General features: G+C 42.5%; 1 protein-coding gene across 7 annotated transcripts in view; it reads right to left on the reverse strand.

The window, feature by feature from the left end:
• Positions 1-5,777, reverse strand: part of lingo2 (leucine rich repeat and Ig domain containing 2) — a 127,926-nt gene extending 122,149 nt beyond the window's left edge. For 4 of the 7 annotated variants that reach the window (XR_003890877.1, XM_029847575.1, XM_029847570.1 and 1 more), the window contains exon 1: positions 5,158-5,777. The gene's annotated coding sequence lies outside the window, so the exon portion shown is untranslated. The remainder of the gene's footprint in view (positions 1-5,157) is intronic. The other 3 variants (XM_029847574.1, XM_029847573.1, XM_029847571.1) reach the window with 3 other exon arrangements.
• Positions 5,778-6,000: the final 223 nt, after the last annotated feature.

Below are 6,000 nucleotides of genomic sequence, written 5' to 3' on the forward strand. Positions count from 1 at the left end.
ATACATCTAGATGAAAGGTAAAAACAGTGAAAACTCAGCATGGCTCCTTGCAAAAACTTTAAAATTGAGCTTCTACTTAATGATAAATATCTCGTCTGGACTGTAGAAGCATGCAAGAAGACTTGAGGAAGGAAATAAGTGGGGAGGGGAGAGGACGTCCCCTGGTCCAGGATCAGCGGACTAACAAAGCTTTTAATCTCGCTCAGCTCATATCTGTCAGTGATTACTAAAACACCCAATTATCAAAGAGAGGAGAGACATTTATCTTTGGTTATTTGTTCACCAGGAGGCCACTGCAGGTATTTGAGCTCTATAACATGCTTGGAATCAAACTGGATCTTTTTAATAGCACCACGGCTTAAAAAGCAGTTTCAAGTATAAGAAAAGTTATGTGTGAACTTGGAAATCTATTTCTTCTTTTACATCCAATCATGAATTCGATTGACTCTTATTTACTTATTTTTCAATATCCAAGCTGATGATAAACAGGATGAATGAAGTGTAAATTATCGTAAAGTTATTACAGAACCTAGTGAACATAACAAAATAATAAACAAAAACGGCATGACAATTTTTGGATTAGTCTTATAGAATATCATGTAAAATGAACTGTGATTGCACTTGATTCAAATAAGTCGGTTAAATCCACTGGCTCAGAAGTGAACTATAGCATACAGCCATATTGTACTTTAGGCCACATTAGCTGTAGGCTGAGAGAAGTCCATAATTGGCCACTAACAATGCAGAGCTGGTGTCCTTGTGAGAGCCTTTCATGGTCTGCCAGAAGTGAGGTCACGGGAGCTTGTCCACCATTAGAGACAGGAGTACTGTTGGAGAGTCCACAGAGTCGGCTGAACTATCCGTGTACTTACACATCCTCTATTGTTGACAACATCATAGGACATTTTTAGGTCTTTGAAGCATTAAATGTACAGCAACATGACCTTTCCACAGCACAGTTATTCATCTGAAACTGTATTCTCAAAAATGTCTATCCACAGGTTCTTGGAATTATACATAAATGTGGTCAAACAATGGCCCCATCAATGAGTTGAACATTATGCAGAGTTTAAAATGGCTGACACTGTAAATATCCCAAGTCTGATGCGGAACTCCTGCTGTAAATTAACAGTCCATACAATCACACAGGAGCAGGTTCTTCTGCTCTAATGTTAAATGGCTAAATTGCTGACTGAGTTGCATAATTTATGAAGAAATGTGTAGCACCGACTCCAATCAGGGCTTCAGCTGAGACCGAAAGTGTTACAGTAAATGAGTCTCCGCCTTTAACCGTAAATAAAGCAACCTTTTTACTTTTTAAACGAGTTAAACTTTTAAATAGGACTATCTCTTGATGGCAAGTGTTTGACCCTCAGCGATGGAGCATGTTAGTTTGTAGGGAAGTGGCACTGGTGTGGGTGCACCATCCTCGCCGCCCTCTTCCTGGTCAGCCACCTCACCCCTGACCCCTACTAATGCCCGCTGTCGACACACACAGGAAGACGTTTCTAAGGACACTGCGACACTCATTGGCCTCGGCAGCTTGCCAGGAAGGTCACACTGTAGTGACACAGACAGCAAGGTCACTGTCGGTGGAAGCTCTGAGGCTCTCATGCCCCAGACAGTCACTTCCTGGTTCCCGTGTCCCAGAAGGGCTACACTGCTACCAGCAGTCATTTAGCTCAATGTATTCACTACGAGTAGCAGGCAGAAATGCTTTGTGCTCCTTTTCCTTTGTTCCATTTGCTTATCTCTATCCCAAGCATGCACACAAGCACTTTACACACGAAAGTAATTGCAAAAGCTGCTTCGTATATTTAATTCACGTCACGCTAATTCTGATAATGCTGCCTATATCAAATGCAAATAGAAATTTATATAAAAGAGCAGAACAGCAAACCATCCAGTCATGCACTTATTCAAGAGAGGATATTATGTTCACAACACTTGGCCAGTATTTCAGTTCATGTTATTTAATGAGATCATAATGAGCAGATTAGTCATCTTGAATATAAAAATATCTTCCTCCAATACCCTTTAAGGAAAATGCTGCCATGTTTTTAATAAAATAATTCATCAGCTTTAAGCAGTTGTTTTAGATTCACGGCATGCTTTTCGAACTTTTCATTTAGATGTAGAAGACTACGATGAGTTAGCATTATCCTAAAATGAGCCCAGCTGAATGAGGATATTGTGTTTTGTCTCATCGGGGATTCAGAAGAGCTGAGGGTAAATCAAACCTTTGTGTGGGCCAGATCATTTGAAACAAGCTCTTTCACCTCCAAATGTGCGCTAAAGTGGCTAGCGGTAGCTAAATGGCTATTTTTAGAGAATGAAGCACTTTTTGTTCGCAAACTGAAGAAATGAATGGGCAATCTTGTTAATAGTGGAGCCACTATTAATTTATTGTTATGAGATTTTCATCTTCAAAATCCTGTTTAGAAGTTTTGCAGAAAAGAGAAAAAAGCTCAAATTTGATGTCTGTGATTATTGATTTTTCTCTGTTCTTCAGAATGGATAGACTACAAATACACTCTTCATCCTCTAGGTATACTGGAGGCCTTGGTCATATTTATCACATTTTCAGGGAAGGTGACATATAGCAGTCCTTTCCTTAGCCAACACAAATTATGAAGGACTCACTCCCATTTAAGTATCATGCATTTCATGTAAAAAACAGCATTAAAGAAGCACGAATCACGTGGCTTTGCTCCACGTCAGCTCGGTAGGTCCTCTCGTGTGTTGTCGGTGTTGTTTAACTTCATGTAAAATTTCCAAACACCAGTGATGGAAAGTGCAATCCCATTACCTGTTTATCCCATTTATTAGGCTGTTGTAAAAGAAAGGCCTTGATGTATGCACAAGTCGTGCACATGGATATACTGTATTTGCTAAACTTGAACCAAAATGTTCCTACATGCAGCAGATGAGAGCCGCAGGCACCCCAGGGGCAGAGGCCCCAATGGAACTGAGCAACTTCATCAGTAATGGAACTGTGATTCAGGACTTGACAGAAATACCAAAGTATAGCAGTAAAAAACATGGATAAATCTGTAACCATTGGAAACAAAGAGCACTGAGTGAGTTCTGAATGAATGACATTTAAGCCTGTTTGAAAATAGACATGACCCAATAAAGTAGACGCTTTGGAAAGCTAATGTCACTGAGTGTTTTGGTGCATTTCTACCAGTGTTTTGCATCTAATAATGCTGTTTTCGTTTACATATTGTCTGTCAGGGTTTTCAATATTTCCGTGCTTCCATTGTCTTGTATTTGTGAAAACAATGCCATCACAATCAATGTTTTATCGCTTCTCCTCCATAGCAGGAGCCTCGCCAACGAATCAACTCCTTCGACTCATTTACCATCTGGGACTGCTGGATAAACTGCTGATACAAAACAAATCACCAAATTGTGATTACTAATGATTTATGGAATTTCAGAGTGCAGCACAAGAATTCGCTCGCACGCACTCGTCGAGACATGACTTCCACCTGAGGTGAGCATGTCAACGCCGATAAATAAGCACAACATGAAGCATCGCGGCTGATGGGATTAATGAAAGACCTTGGCTTTGCTGTTGCCAGCCACTACATTTATTGCTAAAATGCTAACACAGATAAGTACAGTCAGGAAGTCTTGCGGCAAATAAACTGAACCAAATCATCAATCACATCCAAAACACTGCAATAGGCAGACGTGCCCTTGCTTAGTCAGACATACAGAACTACAAGAGAAAACAAAGTCTGTCTGTCTGCTTTCCTTTAACCATGCACTATCCCATATCAGAGGCAATGCATCAGTCCTTCCATGCTTAACACTCAATAAAACATCAAACGGGATGAAGCTCAGAGCTCTGGACAAATACACGCCTACGCAGATACCAGATACAGCCTGCAAAGTCCTCTCACTCTCTCACACGCTCCTTTCGACATACAAAACAACATAAAATATCCCTGAAAAGAAATCTACTGATGATTTAGCTCATTAAATGGACAGAGTGCAGCAGCAAACGCAGCATACAAGAGGCCCACTTTGCCTCCCGAATGCTAAATGTGATTTCGATAGGACATTTGTCTGTGGGGGCTTTTGGTAACCAGGTGATATATTGGCGGTCTGAGCCTCCTATAGCCAGTAAGTGTCAGATACGCAGGAGCTGTCATCAGCTTCTCATCAGGCTCCACTTACCCCCTGCTGGTTGTACTGCAAGAGACAAGACACTTCTTTTAAAATTTTTATATCCAGAGGCAAAGACATTTAATGGTCACTGCTCTGCATGTTACATGAGCAGGTAGAATTATTATTAGACAAAGTTGGACTTTGACAGCTTAGACTGGCTATTTATTATTCAATTATTTTAAATATTTCAGGGGACCAACAGGACGCACATGCAGTCATTAATATTTTAAGCCTTGGATTACAAAGGACAGCAGCTTGCACTTGTCTGGTATTGATCAAGAGGGCAGCATATTCGCTCCTCCTGAAGAAGAACACAGTATCCTTCTGTTTGTTAGTGTGCAGCTTACACCCTGTCTAAGATGGTCTTAATTTCCATCTGACAGGCAGGAAGCAGGATGTGCTATGGTATTACAGAAGTAAGAAGAAATTAAACAAGATCTCAAGAACAATGTTAACAGACGCAACGATGGACCGGACTGAGGGAGCGTCTCATTAGGTGTAACGGTAGACTCAATCAGTTCTTTGTAGAGGGAGATAAAAGGGATAGAGCAGGCACGGAGAGACACGCACCATCAGGGCTATAATGTGGCGACTGTGCAAAAGTCATTTCCTGCACTCTCAGATGCTGTTGCAAAGACAGAGCCAAACAGCCACAATTATGCCCCATCCACCGGCAGCCACCCCAGGTGATCTAGCAAAGAATGGGTTTTCTCTGCACACCGGCATCTCCTTTCTCAGCAAACACGCACGCCACAAGCACACACAGATCCATTTTACACTCTGCTGAGCTACAAAAATACAAGAAATTACAACCCAACATACCTCCAAAAGCCATCGATGACAATTCTATTCATCCTAACTTTCTCTCTGGTATAAAATTATCTCACATTTTGTCCTTCCCAGCATTAAGCTCCACAATATCCCCTTTTTTTAAAAACCTGAAGGGTGCCATTAACATTCCGGAGTCTGTGTCCTTACCTTCAAATGCAGTCCACAAATCTATAGTCCACAAAGCTTCCCAAAGCTCAGCGGCAGCGCACAAAAAAGGGAAAATCCTCCAAGTGTCTCTCCGAACCCAATTCAATAGCCTCTTCTGATCAGAACTTACTTTTAGTGATGTCCTTGGTTGATTCTGCACATAATCCACTTCCCTCCTGCCTGCCCTGGTTCAGGAGAATTTATTCTCGGCTTCCTCTCTCCCCGTTATTCGACCTGAGCACAGGAAAACTGATGTATTCTACAGGAACATGCGCGTGTGTGCTGAGTGAGACACTGTGGGTTCCTCTTCGGTGCCCACCAGCAGCTCTCCACTGCGAGCCAATCCAGCCGGTGTCCACAGCTCTCGCTCTGCCTTCAAGAATGAAATTCAGCCACTCGTCCCCAACAACACAAGGAGGTTTTCTCCTCCAGGTTGGAAACTTTCAGACACCTCTTCCAAAGCTAAGAGAGGTGAGAGCTTGGTCCCGCTGATGCCTGCCGACGTGACATTTTCCTCGATATCCTTCCTTCTCACTGAAATTTTTGATCCTCTTCCTTCTCCAATACGCCCGGTACGCTCAGCTCCAGAATGGATGCTGCGAGAGAAGCAGAGTGAGGCAGGCTGCACCGTTCTCCTACTCTGTCTCACTCTCTCTCTCTCTCTCTCTCTCTCCCTCACTCACTCGTGCTGTCGCCCTCCCTTCTCCCTGCAACTCCCCACCCTTTCATTTTCTCTCTCCTCCTCTCCTTTCCTCTTGCTCTCACAGACACATTGAGATATGCACTTATCTGGCTTTTCACAATTACTGTGGTGCCATTGCCAGCCATGTCAACCAGGAAGAT

Source organism: Takifugu rubripes, chromosome 14 (genome assembly GCF_901000725.2).
Source record: "Takifugu rubripes chromosome 14, fTakRub1.2, whole genome shotgun sequence".
In the NCBI taxonomy this organism is placed as follows: Eukaryota; Metazoa; Chordata; class Actinopteri; order Tetraodontiformes; family Tetraodontidae; genus Takifugu; species Takifugu rubripes.